Here is a 19,782-nt window from a genome sequence, read left to right as displayed (position 1 = left end):
ATAAAAAAGCAAAAAAACATGTCAAAGCAAAATAAAGAGAGCATCTGCGTGATTGTGTCTATCACTCGTTAAATCGGCCAAGCGTGAATAAAAACTGAAAAAACACAAATTAAAATAAACAAATCAATGATTATATTTACATAATCTTGTGCTTTGTTTCTCAGTGACCCCTTTTGGATAAACATAGAAAAAGAAGCAAGAACAATAAATAAAAATAAGGAAGAAGAACGTATATTTGATTAGAGGATGATCGAGTAGTGGTACTGATTAAATAAAGATAAGGATAAAAGAGTAATATTTTAATTATAATGTTTGATTCCATTGCTTATGCCCCAAATTGGGAGGAATGAAAAATGAGAAGATTGAATGGTATAGGATGGAACGAGTTCCATCATATTTCACTCCACTCCATTGATTTTTTACAAATTCAAACAATAGAACATGGATATTTACCACTCCATTCCATCATTTACCACCAATCCAAACATAGCCTAAGGATATGCTATGTTTGGATTGGTGGTATGTGGTGGAATGAAATGGAATGAAGAGGTAAATAATCAAATTCCATTGTTTGGATTTGCAAAAAACTAATGGAATGAAATGAAACCTGATCTTAACTGTTGATCAGAACAGGTAGAAGGCCAGCTGGAAGTCCGTTGAGCAGGTGGAAGGCAGCAATCCGAGCAGATGGTCCACGGAGGGGGGGGTCGTACCTGCAGGTGCTCCGATGCCAAAGTCAGACAAGGAATAGAGAGCAACAGAGATACTAGAGAGAAGTTAGAGAGAGAGAGTAATTGTGATAATGAATAGTGTTCTACCTTGCTCTCCCAAGAGGGAGAGTATTTATAGCCCCCAGCTCTGGGCCAAAGGTCCTCTTAGTGGGCTGGACAAGCCAAGGCCCATTAAGAGGGACTGCCAAGATATTACCCTTAGATAGTGGGTAGAGTAGTAATTTTACCCTATCTTGGTGGAGAGGTTGTGCCATGCTGACATGGAGGTGGTTGGGCAAGCCATGTGGACTTTGTGAGGGTCTAGGTGGACTAGCATTAGTCTAGTCCAGAACAGGAGCCCCCCAAGTCGTTGCTCCTAGGCATAGGAGTGATGACTTTTAGATGTGTGCCCAATTGCAGAAGGAAATCTCCTTGCAACCTCTCTTGAACAAATGTGGATGAGGAAGGTGCTCGTCAAAGCTTTGCTCGTAGCAAGTACTTGCAATGTTTTGCTCAAATGTGTTGCTCGTATCTCCTGCGAGGAGATACTGTACAAGATGGAATAGCTGCTCGTATCTCCTGCGAGGAAATACTGCACAAGATGGAATAATTGCTCGTTGCCATGGCGAAGAGATAACAACGAGAAGTATACCTGCTCGCGACTATGACGAGGAGATAATATCAATTGTTGCTCGTTGCTGCACCTAAGAAGTTAGCAACGAGGAGGTTTTTTGTAAATATAGCCCTTTTGCTTGAGGGCTTGCTCGAGTGAAATTCGAAGAGCTTTATTCGTTGGGAATGTGAAAGGGTGCATTTACTGCTTTGATTTTTACGAGGGAGTGTAAGGACCATTGGATCAAAGCGTCTCTTCACTCCCCTGGCTTGATCTATATAATAGAGGAGAGTGAATTTCATTTTTACTTTTCACTCTCTCTCTACAATTGTGATTCTCTCTGAAGTTCTAATTTACTAGTCAAATCGTTCTTCAGATTTTCTTCATATTCAAGGTAATTCTTCCAAATTTTCTTGCTTAGATCTATCTTTTGTCATTTCTGCCCAGTTTTGGGCGTTTTTTTTTTTTATGAAGAATGTATGAATTTATGAACATTAGGATGAATATGCCGGGCACCATATGAACTTGGTACCGGGGAGATTTCCTCCCCTTTGAGACTCTAGGTTAGATAACTAGTGACGGGGAGCCTATCTCCCCGTTTCAAACTTTAGATAGTTTATTTAAGAGCCGGGGAGCCTATCTCCCCGTTTGAAACTTTTAGATAGTTTGTTTAGGTGACGGGGAGCCTATCTCCCCGTTTGAAACTTTAGATAGTTTGTATTGCTGGGGAGCATGTTCTCCCTTTTTAACTTAGGAATTTTTTCATGAAATTCGTTGTTTGAAATTCAAACTGGGAAGCTTATCTCCCCGTCTTTCACCTGGGCTACCCTCCTCGGTTTGATTTTAATTGCCATTTGAAAAGGGCTTTGGTCGGGGACAGCGTCCTCGTCCTATCCTGCGCCCTTTCACTTGAATTGCGGTGAAAGGGTGAATTTGATCATCGAATTCACTTTGTTTTTGCTGCATTTCAGGTTGTAAAATGTCAGAAACCGAGGAGGTTGTGGAAACGCAGGGTGCGGAGAAGTATACATTGGTCGACTGCATAACCGATCCTGCGCTGGATTGGGTTGCTCCAGAACCCCAGGGAATAGCCTCGTCGCTTACTTCCCAGGATCCAAGATTATATATGACCGTCGAGCAGCAGAGAGCAGACGGGCTTCAAAATTGGTCGACCCGTATACCCGGGGAGGGTGAACGGGTGTGCTCGTCTTTTGACGGGCATGATTTCGCTATGTACGAATTTGTATTTAAGGAGATGGGGCTCAGGCTGCCGTTCAGCCCCTTTGCGGCCAGCGTGCTTAAAGCCTTGCAGGTGGCTCCGTCGCAGCTGCATCCAAACTCGTGGTCTTTTATTATGGGGTTCGAGCACCTCTGTACGTATAAAGGCGTTCTTCCCACTCTTCCCCTTTTCTTTAGAATCTTCAAGATTCAGCGTAAACCGACGAGGGAGGTTGGGCGAGCACCTCGTCAGAATTGGGTTTCATTAAAGCATCACGAGGATGTTAAATTATTCAAAATGTTTGTGGATTCCGTTAAGGATTTCAAAGAGAGGTATTATGTTGTCCGGCCAGAGTCTTCATCTGCCCGGGAGAGTTTAATGGAGCTGGAGGAAGATAGGGACGAGCAAGGTGTTGCCCGTAAGGATGCCAGCGGGCAAGTTATAGTTCGGGCAGCCCCTAAGTTCCCGTTAAGCTGGTCGTACACCCATTTCCTGAAGGAGCCTAAGGAATATACAACCGGGGATGCAGACTTGTCTCCCGAGGACATGGCTGCCTTCGAAAGTCTGAAGACCTTTGTGGCCGGTTTTACTCCCGGGGTCTGGACGACTCGTAAGGGAGTTACCATAAGAGATGAACACGGGGTGCCTAAGGCCTCTCCTCGTCTTATTAATACTAGGACCCTCCTCAAGTGCAGAAATGCCGGGGAGGTCAAACTGTGCTTGGGTATTGCTTCCTTTCTTTTTAACTTAGAAAAATTTATGTTATTGTTGTGTGTATTCCTCGTCTTTTACTAACTTGCTCGTCATTTGTTTGCAGACGAAATGGAAACTATTGCCGAGCGCATGCTGAAGGCCAAGCAGGATGAGAAGGCGAGCAGGTCTGGCCGAGGAAAAAAGAAGGTTGTTGCCAGAGCTTCCCAGGAAGTGAGACCGGGGACCCCCTCCGTGCAGGTCATTGGGACCTCGGCGGGCACCCCCTCCTCAGCTCCCCGGCCTCCTCCAGCAAAGAGGATAAGAGAAGAAGATTCCCCGGTTGAGGAGGCGGGCATGGGTGCATGCAGCAAGTTTCCAGTTCCTCGGTGCTTTACCGTGGACAAATTTTTTGAGAAGTATCCTCCGGAGGTCTTTGAATCTGAAAGGGCTGCTATTCTCAACCAAGAGCCTGAGGTCCGTAAGCAGCAGCATGCTCGTGATATGGCTGCTATGGTGCGGATGGTTTCGAGCTCCCTTGTCCTTGGTGACGAGCGAGAATCCTTAGTCGAGCAGCTGAACACCGCCCAGGCCAGGCACGAGCGGGCCAAAGGTCGGATCAACCAGCTCAAAATTGTTGTGGATGACCTCAAGGAGAAGCAACAACACTGGGGTGACCAGCTGGATGAGCACCGTAAAAGGGGAGAGGAGTTGGAAGCTGCTCGGGTTGAGATTGAAAGGCTTAATGCTGCCATGGCTCCGGGTGAGAATGAGCACAAGGCTGCTGAGGGGTTGACCACCCGAGCAGACTTGGTCAAGGTGATTGCTCAACTGTCCCATGATTTTGTAGAGGGCACTGAGTACGCCTTTGAGAATGCCGTGCAGCAAATTAAGTGTCTTAATCCTGACGTGGAGCTGGTGACCCGGGGAATGCATGTGAACGGGCAGGTTAAGGATGGCCAGATTGTTATCCCGGCTGGCCTGGCCGACTCTGATGAAGAGGAGGAAGATGCTGAGGGGGTGTTCGAGGAGGTTCAAGAAGACGAGCAAGGCGACGGGCACGAGCAGGAGGATAGGTGCGAGGAGTAGATGTCCCCGGCCTTCTATTGTAATTTATTTTGTCTTTTTGAATTTTGGGGCCTTTGAGCCATGGTTTGTAATATTGGAACAAGTGGGCTTTTGTCCCCGTACGATTTTTATGACAATTCCGGGGAAGTGCCCGTTTTATTTATCTATGCTTGTTTATAACTGCTCGTCTATATCTGCTCGCATGTATGTTTACATTTTCTGCTCGCGTGTATGTTTCCTCCTTTTTTAACTTAGAAAATTTTACAAAATTTCGTTGTTTAGAATTTCAACCGGGGAGCCTCCCCGTCTTAGAAAATTTTGGAGAAATTTCGTTGTTTAAAATTTCATTCGGGGAGCCTCCCCGTCTTTTTAACTTAGAAAATTTTTACAAAATTTCGTTGGAGAAATCTGAGCCGGGGAGCTTGTCCCCATTTTTAACTTAACGAATTTTGTTGTTTAAACTTCGTGCCGGGGATCTTACCTCCCCGTTATTGAGGTGCTCGTCTGGGTATGCTGGTATGCTCATTCGAGCAAGTTGGTGTGCTAAGTTTTGCCTGTTTATTTTTATGCCTGTTTTGTATACTCATCATATTTTTGCATGTATGAATGCTGCGCTCGTTGTTATTTTGCCGGGGAGATTTCCCCTGCTTGATACTGAGCATGTTTTATTGAGGGTAGTCTCCTCTGTTTTGACTTAAACAGTTTAGGGAACTGTATAAGCACTTAGAGTTGTTTCTAAGTTACGCGAATACAAGCACGCTAGTGTACCCTTCTTCGCAACCTGAACCTCCCATCGCGAGCTGGGTGCTAGGTCGTGGCACGGGGACGATGGGCTCGTTTCGAGAGTTATCCTCGTCTAGCAGGAGTTCCATTTCCCTTATGGTGAATTAGTTCCCCTGCTATGGTTTTAGATGAGCACGTGTGCCATGGTGCCCTCCGTTGTTTAAGGTGCTCGATTCGTTGTGTTCTGAAGTGCGAGCAGCCTTTTAGTGTGGCAATAACTTAGCTGTAATATTGTTTCAATTTCTGGGCATTCCAAGGTCGAGGAAGTTTCTTTCCTCGAAGGTCCTCGAGATAGTATGCACCATTTTCTGTTTTGTCAATGACGCGGTATGGTCCTTCCCAATTGGGTGCAAGTTTGCCATCCTGGGAGTCTGAATTGCGTCTTAGGACGAGGCTGCCCACCTCGAATTCTCTTTTGATGACTTTGGTGTCATGACGGGCAGCTATTTTCTGCTTCAGGGTGGCCTCCTTTAAAGAAGCTCCTGTTCGAATTTCTTCGACGAGGTCAAGCTCCTCTCGAAGTGCTTCATCATTTTGCTCCTCGTCAAGAGGCTGCTCAGTCCGACGAGATGGTTCCCCAATCTCTACGGGGATAACTGCCTCCGTTCCATATACCATTCGGAAGGGGGTTTCTCCAGTTGTGGAGTGTGGGGTTGTTGTCTTGGAAATTTAATTCCTGCTTTAGTGAACTCAGCTGAGTTGCACTCTTTCCAAATTTCTTCCTGGGTTTTGCTAAGGGGAGTATAGTTGCTGAACGTGCTAGGAGGTCCACGGGGTTCCCTAGGCCTTTCGCCTCTTCGTCTTCCTCCTCCTCGGCTGGACTGTTCAGCATTTGAACGAGGAGCAGGTTGACTGTTTCCTGCTCGCCCATAACGGGCAGCATCTGCAGCTTGTTGCTCTTCATATTGGATGTAGGGTTGAGATTTGAGGAGGAGGTCGCTAAAGGTGCGCGGTTTTTCGATTCCAACGGCTTTTGCAAAGTCAGAGTTTGGCCTAAGGCCCCTTTGGAGCAGGTATTTCTTCATATCATCAGTTGTTTCTACCTGGACGGCTTCTTTGTTGAACCTCTCTATGAAACTGCGGAGAGATTCATTATCAGCTTGGAAGATGGCATCCAGGACTGCCTCGGTTTTTGGTTGCTTGCGGGAAGCAGTGAAGTGCCTGCGGAATTGGTCGGACAGGTCCATCCATGAGGTTATGGAGCGAGGAGCTAGGCTGTGGTACCAAGCCATAGCTCCATTTCTCAGAGTAGTTGGGAATATTCTGCATCTAATTGCTCCGCTGACCCTTAAGAAGTTCAGGGTAGCATTGATTGATGGAATGTGTTCGTCTGGGTCAGTAAGTCCATCATAAGCTGGGAGAGGAGGTGGTCGCTCACATCCCTTTGGAACGGGTGCTTGAAGTATGTCGTGAGATAAAGGGCAGCGGGGATCATCCTCGTCACTCTCATGTGAGTTTAGGGGAGGTGAGCCCTCACGATCAGGAGTTGGGCTCCTGGAGAAATGGTCAGTGTGATGGCTGCGGCTTACTGGCTGCCCTTGTTTGGTCATCAAGCTGAGTCCCTGGGGAGAATGACGACGAGGAGGTGTTCGGTCCACAATTTTTCCTTTTTTCACATTTGGAGAAGATATACCCTCGCGGGGAGGGGAGACATGGTCTCTTTTCTTGCCAGGCTGCTCAATCCTCTCAAGGGCAGGTCGTCGTTGCCTGACAGTTTCCTGACGAGGAGGGGATTGAGAAGTAGGAGTTCTCCTCGGGGGAGAGTTGTTCCTTGAGAGTCGCTGATTCCTTTCCAAGCGATCGAGTCTCAGATTCTGCTCGTCCATTCGGCGATTCTGGCCTTGGAGAGCTTCGGTGGTTTGTTTCAGGGCAGCTATGAGTGCTGCTAGTTCAGCATTGGTAACTGAAGCAGTGGATAAGTCGGTCTCTGCTGATTTGCCCTGCTCGGACTGAGGGCGCTTCCCTACCTGCTTCTCAGTCAAGACGACCAAGTCGCCATCCTCAGAAGTCCAGGAAGTTTCCTGCCCGTCTCTAGGGTCAGACTCGGGGAGGGCCTGGAGGTCAGTGATGAGAGCAGGAGACAGACGGGGAGAAGATGGAGGAGCAGCGTCCTCAACGTCATTGTTGAAATGAGATGAACTGGCCATGATGAAAAAGTGATTGATCGGTTTTGTTCTTTGGTTTTCTTGCTCGAAACAAAGAAGGGGAGAACTCAGATCCCCACAGTCGGCGCCACTGATCTTAACTGTTGATCAGAACAGGTAGAAGGCCAGCTGGAAGTCCGTTGAGCAGGTGGAAGGCAGCAATCCGAGCAGATGGTCCACGGAGGGGGGGGGTCGTACCTGCAGGTGCTCCGATGCCAAAGTCAGACAAGGAATAGAGAGCAACAGAGATACTAGAGAGAAGTTAGAGAGAGAGAGTAATTGTGATAATGAATAGTGTTCTACCTTGCTCTCCCAAGAGGGAGAGTATTTATAGCCCCCAGCTCTGGGCCAAAGGTCCTCTTAGTGGGCTGGACAAGCCAAGGCCCATTAAGAGGGACTGCCAAGATATTACCCTTAGATAGTGGGTAGAGTAGTAATTTTACCCTATCTTGGTGGAGAGGTTGTGCCATGCTGACATGGAGGTGGTTGGGCAAGCCATGTGGACTTTGTGAGGGTCTAGGTGGACTAGCATTAGTCTAGTCCAGAACAAAACCCAATGGTACCAATTCCATTCTATACCACTCAATCCTTCAATTTTTCATTCCCCCCAATTTGGGGTGTATCCAATGAAATAGAAATTCATATTTTTAATATTACTCTTTTAACCTTATTTTATTTCTCTCTTTCCTCTTCTCAAATACCCACATACCTCACTTCTTCTATTTGTTGATTGCTAATTTTTCATTGTCCAACAAAGCATGCCATTTTTTATTGATCATTGTCCAAAAAAATGAAAATAGATTGTTCTTTTTACTGTAAAAAAAAAATAGTCATGCATGTTGCTATCGGTTCTGATGCAATTTTCATTTAGTGTGCATATGCAAGTTTCAGTTTTTATAATTCTATGTTTAAGTAGATGAGCATGAATGAAGTTTAGGACCTTTGTATTAGTGTTTTTTCTAATTCAAAATAGAGCCTTTGTATGAGTGTTTTTCGTGTGGCATTTTTTTTCTTTATTGTGTTTGTTCTTTGTCTCATTATTTATACATACATCAGGAAGTGTCTTTTGAGCATCAATGAACATGCTCTATTTTGGCAGTATAAAAAAATGGCTAATGCTACGATGACCACCTTTACAAGTGATCCACCGTGGACAAGTGATCTGCCGAATATGAATTTTACGAAATTCATTGTTGGATTGAAAGTTTATATCGTATAGATCATCCATAAATTTTTTAAAATTTTTAAAAAATCATTTGATATGTTATTGAGACCCATCAAGATTTACGTTATTTAATAAACCGTTAATCTTGATGTGTCTCAATAACATATCAAATGATTTTCAATTTTTCTAAATTTTTCTATGGATGATCTATATGATATAAACTTTCAATCTAACGGTGGATTTTGTAAAATTCGTATTCGTTATAATGTTATTCACGACTGGTCCATATTAGAATTTACCTAAAAAAATGCTCTATTTTGAGAATGCTCTTATTTTATTTTTTGAAATTTGTTATAGATGACTAATGAAATTATTGCCTAGAATTTAATGTTTTAAAATAAGGGTAAAGTTGGAATAAAAATGTTATAATTTATTTCATTCCGTTCACTTTCCAAATGATGGAGTGGTAATTTTGTTCCATTCCATCATTGAATATCCAAACAATGGAATTGAATTTGTGTTCCATTCCGTTCCACTCCACTCCATTCCATTATGTTCCATTCCACTCCATTCCGTTCTGTACCATCAATCCAAATAGTGCATAACAGTCATAAAGAGACCCATCAAAGGCAACAAGAATCAAAGGTTCACACTCTAAAGCCCTGTCACGGGCGTGACAGAGCATCTCACGGCCATGACACACCGGTCTAATATGCATCAGCCAATTTTTGGCCTTCCATTTTTTTCTCTTTATGGCCATTTAACTTTTTGTAACTCCTATGTTATTCGAAAGCCACAAAATCTCATGATTTGTGACTATATATAGGGTCTTTCTCTCATGTAAAACTCATCTTCCATCTCTTGTAAACATTTCATATTACTAAATAAAGTTTTCTCTTTTATTTTCTATGTTCTGAGTCCTTATGTTTGTGGTTGTTCACCATGATCAAATGTGAGTAGTCCACTTTACCTTGGAGTTGCAAGGAGTCATTTGGTGGAGGTTATTGTTTTCTTTCCTTACTTTATTCTATGGTGTCTTGTACGTTTAATCTTATTCTTTGTTTTTGATTGTCTTGTGAATATGATGATCAATATGATATGAAGAATTAGACAGGAGTAGCCGAAAGCATGAAAATAACCTTTACTTTCTTGGGATATTTGGGCGAAAGGATTTATATGTCAGGGCTTAATAAGCTTCGTTATCCCTCTAACCATATGATTGAGGTAAGAGATGAACACACTACGTGGAGCCTTCCGTTAATTGACTCGAGAGTGCACGTAGATACAAATCAATACTCCATTCTTAAACATACTCGGTGTCTTAGAGTAAGGAGAGGATAGCATAACCAAAATTATCGGGACAAATTGCGATTCTAATTGTTTGTTTCTTGATATCACTTGTCTTTGCAAAACAAATTCAAACTATCTTCGGTCATCATCACATCAATTCACTTTCTTATTAGTCTTATAATTTTGGTGTTATATGCCTCTAATCTCACAAGTCCCTATGAATTTGATACTCTTTTTATTACAACGACATATACTCGTACACTTGCGAGCGTGCCAGCGACCAAAATTGTAATAGAAACCTTGGATAAGGACACCCTGAGCATCTCCAAGTAATCCGTCGCAAGCTGAGAAGTGACTCTTTTTGCTATGTGTTTCATCAACATTAAACTTAAGAGTACATGCAGGAGGGGGCTCCCATTTAATATGGACGGTGAAACCAAAATTATTCATATAAGCTGCAGGTTTAGCAATACTTTCAACAACCATTTGCACTTGGCTAGCTATTTGAAGGTGCCAATTTTGTCAAAGATTTGAGTATTGGTTAAACACCAATTTCATTATGATCCTTCCACAAAACATTAATAGAAACGCCAAAAAATGTCACCAACTCCAAAGTGTATTTCCAATATCTTCATTGTCAAAGTTCCATTCAAGCCAAAACATGAGACCTAGGCTAAAGAATTTTGCCAAATAATCCGGTTTGATGATTGGGGACCAAAATTTCTTGCTTCATCACAATCTTTAAGACATGCATAATAGAATAAGCGGAGTTGAGAGAAAACCAACTTAAATAGGTGGAAATCATTTCTCTCAATGAGATTTTTGTCTATGAAAATAGAATAAGCGTAGTTGAGAGAAAACTTACCATTTCTACTCCAATTTGAAAAATCTAACTGCAATTCTATGGAGGGAGGTTTGACAATCTTGAGAGGAAAAAAAATGAACATCTATATTGGAGGTGGATATTATCTAAATTTGTTTTGATTTTTTTTTTTTTAAATGTGCTTTAAGTATATAATTGCATTCAATTTTGAGTGACAAAAATAATTCAAAATGTATAAAATTGATTTCTACCTTGAAGATTATGAGCCTAATTGTTAGTGTTCTTTCTTTAACACAAACTTTTTAAAAAGAATTGGAAATTATCCTCCATTTGTTACGGTTTTTTTTTTTTTTTTTAAAAAAGAGAATTTAATTAGTAGCTTCTCTTGAAAAATATTTTTATAAGAAAATAAAATTTCATTAAAGTAGAGAAACAAAAACAACTTCTACTCCTTTTAATAATATCTCTAAATTATTGAACAATAAAGCAACTTTTTTAGAGAGTTGTTTTTTGAATATTTTAATAATCTCTAAATCATGTACAAACACAGAACATACTAAACTGTATAAATGTTTTACTGAACTCAGTTTACATTTTCATATTTAATTTTTTTTTTTTTATATTTGTTTTATATGTCTCCAGTTTTTTTTTTTTGACAAATTATGTCTCCAGTTTAAACAACAAACAAAATGATCTTAAAAAGTTAGTAGATTCTTTGAAAGGTCTGCAATCGGTTGAAAAACAATTGTCGCCACACCAACTGAAAATTGAAAGGGACCTTGTTGTCGGTTATAAATCAAGGTCTTATTAACATGTGTCCTAAGACGCATGTTAAGAAATCTAATGGTAGAATTATTGCATTGGAAATACAATAATTTGACTTTTGAAAAATTGAATGCACAATTTTGAGAGGAATATTTCTATATTAAGTTGATTATCATATGCCCTTAAGACACTTGCATCTAATATCAACACTCTAACTATTTTCAAGTTATCACCTAGAAATATAATAAACAAAACAAAGGTAGAGTGATTCATGAACAATAAGTTTCATATTAGAAGTTCCCTATACTTCTATACACTAAAATTGAAGTCTATTCCAAAAATCTTGCTCTTGAACTCCTCCTCATTCAGATAGCTCATAACTTGTAGACTGGTTCAATTCCAAGGAGATAGAAGCAATGTCTCATCACAACAAGTGTTGCTTCACATAACAAGAGTCTACTAGTTTCCTCTGGCGACCCAACAACCTGACAAAGAGGCATTCAAATTAATATTACAGCAAATAGGATACGGAAGGGCATTCAAATTCATACATGGAAGAAATATATATAGATTTGGATACCTGACAACTAGAATAGAATTTCTTTGTGAAGATTTCAGACAAATTGTATAGGTATTCACACAACAAATGTGGTAACAAATTCGAGCATGACTCCACAAAAACCTGAAAGATATAAAAAAGTCATGCAAGTAAATATATTTTTTGGATTGTAAAGCAATATGCACACATGATCGTATAGTTGCCTAATGACCCGGTCTTTTCTTATGGACACAGATTAACAAAGTATAGCATGTGCTATAGGTATAAATCTCAAGAAAAAATGTTTCACTTTTACCTCTGTAAAAAGCAGTAAATGAAGACCCAATGTACGCTCGTCTTCATGATCCAACACCACAATCCCAGTCTGTCACAAGTTAATAAACAAGATATGAAGCATGTAAAATTTGCATCGGTTGATTTTTAGCCAGCATATTATTATGCATGTAACACAAATGTTGTACCGAGTCATACGCCAATCATAATAGATTAGTGCTTAATTGACTCATCAAGTCTGACTCATATCAATTCAACCAAGATCTACTCTAGTATAAAACCTAGGCACAATACATGTGGTTAACATTATTAAATTAAGCATATGATAAAAAATCATAATAGATTAGTGCTTAATTGACTCATCAAGTCTGACTCATATCAATTCAACCAAGATCTACTCTAGTATAAAACCTAGGCACAATACATGTGTTTAAACATTATTAAATTAAGCATATGATAAAAAAAAAAGTGATTAAAACACTTTTTTCATCAAATTTATCATGAATATTAGAAAAATTACCTTTTTTAGTTCTTCTATGTCTTTACCAGATTTCCTGATAATGGAACAGATCCTAGCATGTGCATACAGCAAATATAGTTGGACAAAAAGCTTAGAAAGGTGAGACATTTATAACTTCACATTAGTTGTTTCATGGGTGATGAAGAATGAACTCAAACATTTCTTAAAAGATGTTTTTTAGCAGTTCTCACAGCAATTGTAAATAGGAGAAAAATTTATAGCTTCAGACTTCATAAATATTTCACGACAGGTCTGGGGGCCACGGGGCATCAATAATTGTTACAAAATCTACAAGCTTTTCTATTGTAAGTTGACGAGCATTTGAAAACAAACAGTATATGCACCTTGTCATTAAGCATCTGATTAAAGATGAAAGTGTAATTTGTTGTTCGATTGTTCTCCAAGTCAGCATATCTGCAAATACATCCAAAGCATGAAAAACGATAGGCAACAAGTTTGCAGCTCATTCAGCATTCCAAGAACAAAGTCAAAAGCAGAAAACAGGAACACTTTAAAGTCACACCAAAACCATATGTAGAGTCATTTGATAAGAAAAATAAATCCCGACATATGAGGAACATTTAGCATGAGGGGGGAAAAAAAAACTAAGCAAAAACTAAGCAACCTGTGCTTCAGCTTTTACTACCCACGTCCCTAAATACAAGCCTTTTTGGAAAGAAAAAAGTATCCCTAAATATATACTCTAAACCTCAGTTAAGTTAGGTATATATAAACCAGATTCAGAACAGAATATAATCCAAAACACAAACTTTTGAAATTACGTAAACAGGAAATTGCAAGATAATACACCTGGTTCCAATTTAGCACAATAAAATATGCACACATACAATTAAGCTAACTACATATTATTGCTGGAAAAAATGTTGGTTTATTATATTTTAAATATGGTTAAACATTGTTGAGATAAAGAACTTACTTAACTGCCCCATATCCAATTGCCTCTGATGTTTTCTCAATCTCTTCCTCTGACCAATCTTTAGCATTATCTACATGACATAGGACTTAAAAGGTTAACTGTGTAATGATAAATATCAGTTTAACAGACCTAAAACAAACAGAAACTCTGTTTCTTTGATTCTGGCTCGCAGGAAGGGAGAAATAAAACTGCAATAGGTAACTGGTATTTACCACGTTCAAGAAGGGCATCTTTACACCGCCTTTTAGCTTCATCAAGTAAATCAACCAATCGAACAGTCTCGTTCGCTCGACTCCTAAATCACTTTCCATCTTCTTCGCTAAGAACAAGACCGAAACCTATATGAGTGCATTTTGGATATTCATTTTCGTCTTTTGGGAGCCACCCTGCACGCCTGAAGGCCTGAAAGATAAATCAAAAGGCATGTCAGTCAGGCTAGAAAATTCATTAGAATATTATTATCAGTAGCACTAACAATATATCAGTTAATTGGAACGTACCTTAAAAAGCATGTAAAAATGTTGCCACTGCCCGACGTCTGTAACATATATATTCCAATCCACCTTTTCAATATTCAGACGATACCTACAAGTTCAAGTGACTAAGGTAACTAAAATTGTTTATTTTCCACAGTATCTATTTCCTGTTCCATACTCAGATAAAAATACAGACAAATAGAAACATGTATGCTAAATTTTAGACAAAAACAGTGTATATACATAGAAACACTCAAACAATCGTAAAATCTCTTTCCTATCAAAGGCCAGTGACACGAATCACAATATCCTATCACAAAATCAGTCTGACAGCAAACATTCAAATCTAAATGCTTGTTGATAATAGTTATCGATACATATTTTCTTTGTATTATACCTCCAAGTCTAACTATTGGAATACATTTCGGCCTTGACCTAACCTACTCTTGTACTCTTCTTATTAGTACTTCAATACTGAAACCACAAAAGTTCATACCACAAGGTATGACATTCAAGATAAACTAATTTGACTAAATAATAATAGAATTTGAATATTCATGTGAGTCACATGACAAGTGTCAAGAAGATATCCAAAAAATCTAAAACTAAAAACTAACCAAAGTGATGCTAGATCGGTTGAAAAGTAGTTGTAGCCACCATCTCTTTTCACGGCAATTAGTGGTATGTCTACACCCTCAACAAATATCACACGAGCACCATCACTGTCTTCAATCAGCCCTAATTTCTCCAGTTTCTTCAAAGTTGGAGGGATTAATGGATTAAAGAAGCTTTCTGGCTGTGGCCAAATACACCACCCATCAGTACAAAGTAAAACACAATATTGTTAATCAATATTCATGTGAGTCACATGACAAGTGTCAAGAAGATATCCAAAAAATCTAAAACTAAAAACTAACCAAAGTGATGCTAGATCGGTTGAAAAGTAGTTGTAGCCACCATCTCTTTTCACGGCAATTAGTGGTATGTCTACACCCTCAACAAATATCACACGAGCACCATCACTGTCTTCAATCAGCCCTAATTTCTCCAGTTTCTTCAAAGTTGGAGGGATTAATGGATTAAAGAAGCTTTCTGGCTGTGGCCAAATACACCACCCATCACTACAAAGTAAAACACAACATTGTTAATCAATAAAATAAAATCTGTAATGACTGCTAAAATAAATTCAAGATATTTTTTGATCAATTTTTTGCTACAATGTATGCTTATCCAAATTAATTGCTGCTACAACTACACTCACTGTGACCAAATCTATTGTTGCAACAATAGGAAAATAAAGGAGTCATAATAATAACTAATTAGTCTAGTTGAACTAAGAATTGAACTAAGAATAGAATTCAAACAGAAAAAACCAACAAGCTTATGAGTGAGCTAGATATCGCATAGTTCTCTAATGCTAATTCAAGCAACAAGCCAACTTATGGCCATCACAGAACAAGGAAGAAGACACAATTTACTACATAGAATGTAGTATATCTGTGGCTAAAATACATAATCAAAGCCATACCAACAGACATAATTTCTACAAAACCAAACATATATAAGGCACACATAGAATTCTAAGAGGCCCAACACGAAAGCAAGAGAAAAGAAAAAGATAAGAAATTCTTCATGGGGGATACAACAGAAATTAGAACCATTACCATCTCTTCCAAACGAATTCCAAGGCGTTGATAGACCTTGTTAAATTCAGTCCTACTAATATCGCATATTTGCTTCCATGCCTTGAGATACTTTGGATCCCCTCCCTGAAATCAAAATTCAGGCAAACAAAAAAATGAATAACCAATTCCCTGTGATCTCACAAATAGGGGGCAGAAAGGGGGGGAAAATTAAGTAAAATTTACCTGGAGCTTGACCACTGACTGCTATGCATTTAACTTAAAATTAGGATCCTTATCAAACTTCAATTTTGAGGCCTTATAGAATGCCTAAAAATGCACCAACTCCAATAATTTCAGAATAACTAAAATAATTTTGCATTGAAGCTAAATAACAATGAAAACATAAATATCTTATCCATAAAGACCGATAAATATGGTCACTTCAAGGTTGATTAATCATTTATACTAATAACTAGTATCTGCAGTCAAGCATAGTCCTGAAAATTTATTACTGAATCTCACATTGACATTTTCCAATTTTAAAAAACAACAAAAAGTGGAAATGGAAGTGTTGATCTGATTTACAGAAAAAACTGTTAGGTTAAAAAGTTTATTCGCAAACACAGTATACAGCTTATTCGCCAAGAAAATCAAATACTTATCTTTTAAAGGCTGTTGGCAGTTTCATGAGAAAGTAGCAGCTTATATTATCTATTTAGGTTACAGGGTATTTGTAACAAATTAACTTCTAGATGTCTTGGAATGTAAATGCATATTTATTAATTACATTTAATTCAATGGCAATAGGCATGCAACTAGTAAACTAAAAACTGGTATGCATTTCACTTCCAAATGTTATCTTACCTGTAGATCTCCAATATCAGACTTATTAACATTGTCTGGGTTCGGATATTCCTCAAAGAGGTGTGCAATCAACATTCCGAACTGCAAAATCAATGCATCAATTTTAAGCCATATGCTCCAATACCCAAATAAGATCATCCAAAAAAGAATGTTCTATAACTTAAGCAAGTCTGTCATGTGTAAACATTGTTAATTTGGTCGCAATTTAAATAGTTCAATATCTAAATTATTATTTTATGGCTCCACAACTTCATTTAATTTGAAAGGAATGCAATTAATGTTCTTCATCATGAATGCGATTAAAAAAAACTACTTACATGTTACATCAGCTATTGCCTATCGGTCCCAAACAAAGCTAGAAGAAAACCATAACCCAAAAATAAACTATATGAAAACACATAGTACAAAATATCGTAGTTTACTTTGGAGATTAAATTTACCTGAGTTCCCCAGTCACCGATATGATTTTGGCGGATCAGACATTCAGGCTGGCAAAATTCAAGCATCCGTGCCAACGTGTCCCCAATAATGGTTGACCTCAGATGACCAACATGCATTTCTTTTGCTAGACTGGAAGGCGAGGTGCCCAGGAATCAATACCATCGGTAAGCATCTTTTGTATGCTCTGCAGGAGATATTTTTTTTCTGTTAAGTGCATAATCTAAAAAACACACGCTAGGAGCACACTACAATTCAGACACTAGCCTATAAATTGTGGAGACATGCATACCCACAATACATTCTATTTCTAATTTTAAACTACAGATATAAATGCAATCAATCACCTGTGCTATCGACTTCCTTGATAAGACAATATTTACAAATCCAGGACCAGCAAAAGAGCATGATTCTATCATTTATGATGGAGGAAGATTTTTCATAATGCCCTACACAAACAAGAACACAGATTTAAATTAGACAAAAATAACAAACAAAATGTAATTCCAAAATCAGTAATTAATAAAAAGGATTAAAAAAAAGGGGGGGGGGAAACTAAGGAAATTATCTCTGATTTTACCTCTCCAAGTGAACGTGGACTTTTGAACTCCTCTTGCTTTTTCCTTTAATCTTAGCAAAAAGACTCATTGCATTATTACTGCATCCAGGATTCAAAAAAATAAATATATATTGATTTAAGTTGCAAATAAGCTTCTTTTGGCAATATACAGTGCAACTAAAATAAGCCAATCATAAGCTGTTTCCATAAACGCTCACAAATAATCTCCCAAGTGCTTATTATGTCAGTAATGCATGCATATAAACTCAAATAAGTCAATCATAAGTTGTTTCATAACCTCTCTCAAATAATCTCACAAGTGCTTATTATGTCAGTAATGCATGCATATAAACTCAAATAAGTCAATCATAAGTTGTTCCATAATCTCTCACATATAGCATGACAAATGCTTATGTGAGTAATGTATATAAACTCAAATAAGTCAATCCAAAGTTCGAAACAAGTTACCATTGATAATCAGCATGTTTGGCACCATTTTTTGCAACGCATGCATCAATCAAAGGGACTACATCAGGTTCAGTAGGCACAGTTGCTTTGAGAGCTTGAGCAAACAGGTTTGCCAGTTGTTTTCTGACACTGGCAGGACAATCTAGTTCCTGTATACAAAAACACATAAACAAACATCACAAATTGATTACCCTAAAATAATGATAATAATAATAATAAACAATAGAACTTACGATGAACATAGTGGATAACGAGAAGCAAGGTTGTAACAGTTTGGAAGGTGTGGATTCGTTGAAATAAAACTAAAGAGACGAAGAAACAGAATATTGAGAGAAGAGATGATTGTAATGTGTCACAAGGACTATAAAAGGGTTTCCAAAATTACAGCAATGCCCTCATAGGGGAAAGGAGCGAATCAGAGAGAATAAGAAGGGACGGCGGCGCCCTAATTACAACTGTTTTACGTTCACACTCACTCGCCAGTCTCGCCACAGTGCATGCATGGTCCGTCCACTTTTATTCTTTTTTTAGTTTTTTTATTGTTTCATGTCCCCTGCATTATACTTGGGCCTCAAACAATAAAAAAATTATTATATCAATAGTTACTTGATCAAGTGATGATGGGTTAGACTTTGTAGGGAGTAACTGCGATTAGAAGGAGGCTGAAACCACTCGAAAATTCTAATTTATTTTTTTATAATAGAAATCCAATTTTAAATATGTCCTTAATATGCTTTTACTTCAATGAAATGTGCTTTGTCTTTTTTTTTTTATACATACATGATAATTTGTTCAATATAAGGTGTACAATAATTAAAAACTCGGGGACTAGCAATAAATCGAGATGCTTGAACTAAATTGTGAGCTACTCGATTGATTTGTCGCCTAATATAACTAACCTTACAGTTTTCATTCAAGACTAATAAACTACGACACATTTCTATAATACCTCCAAAGTTGGTTTTATTTGACTTCTTTGACTTGATTGCTTGTACTACCTGAAGCCAATCTATTTCAATAGTTATAGGAGCTGCTGTTGTGTGCACATTTTGTAGCCATCTCAATACATCAAGAACACCTAATGCCTCTGCTAAAGCTATGTGTGGTGATCCTTTTAATCTCTTCATGTATGCCTTTACAAACCTGCCTCCATCATCTCGCAAACATGCACCAACACAATAAATATTTTGCTCGACGTACATGTTGGATCGACATTGCACTTCAATATTCTTCTAGCTTTTTTTTTTTTTTTTTTTTTTTATAAAACATTAGCGTGCATATGCATCACATGATAACTATGACATCCCAACTATGTTGGCACCCCATAATTATCACCTATCATTTGCAGCACCCTAATAAATTTATTAAAAATAAAGAAAAAGAGACAAACTTGGGGGACTAGACCAAAACCCAAAGAAACAATAATACAAGGAACCTACCACCGCCTCATTAAAAACCTTTCCTGAAATACCCCAAGGGATAAAACCAAGGATAGGGAAAAAGAGTGCAGTGGATTTAATAAAATCTAAAAGACGGAAGACCCATTAAATTACTAATATATTCTCCTTGAACACTCGGCGGAACATTGTCCCACCAGTAAAAACCATTAACATTAATGCCTAAAGCAGTCATTCTATCTGCACAATAATTCCCTTCACGATAAATGTGAGTCGCTCTAAAATTCATGGTTTTAGTCAACGTCAAGCAATTGAACCTATATTACGAAGCTTCCAAGGGACAATGTGAGAGGACTTAAAAGCTAAATTAACCAATTGTGAATCGATTCAATCCAA

General features: G+C 38.6%; 1 pseudogene; it reads right to left on the bottom strand.

Moving 5' to 3' along the window:
* Positions 1 to 11,422: 11,422 nt before the first annotated feature.
* Positions 11,423 to 19,116, bottom strand: LOC123914853 (annotated as a pseudogene).
* Between the last annotated feature and the right edge of the window lie 666 nt (positions 19,117 to 19,782).

Source organism: Trifolium pratense, linkage group LG3 (assembly GCF_020283565.1).
Source record: "Trifolium pratense cultivar HEN17-A07 linkage group LG3, ARS_RC_1.1, whole genome shotgun sequence".
Classification (NCBI taxonomy): Eukaryota; Viridiplantae; Streptophyta; class Magnoliopsida; order Fabales; family Fabaceae; genus Trifolium; species Trifolium pratense.
This window is presented reverse-complemented; position numbering and strand designations above follow the sequence as displayed.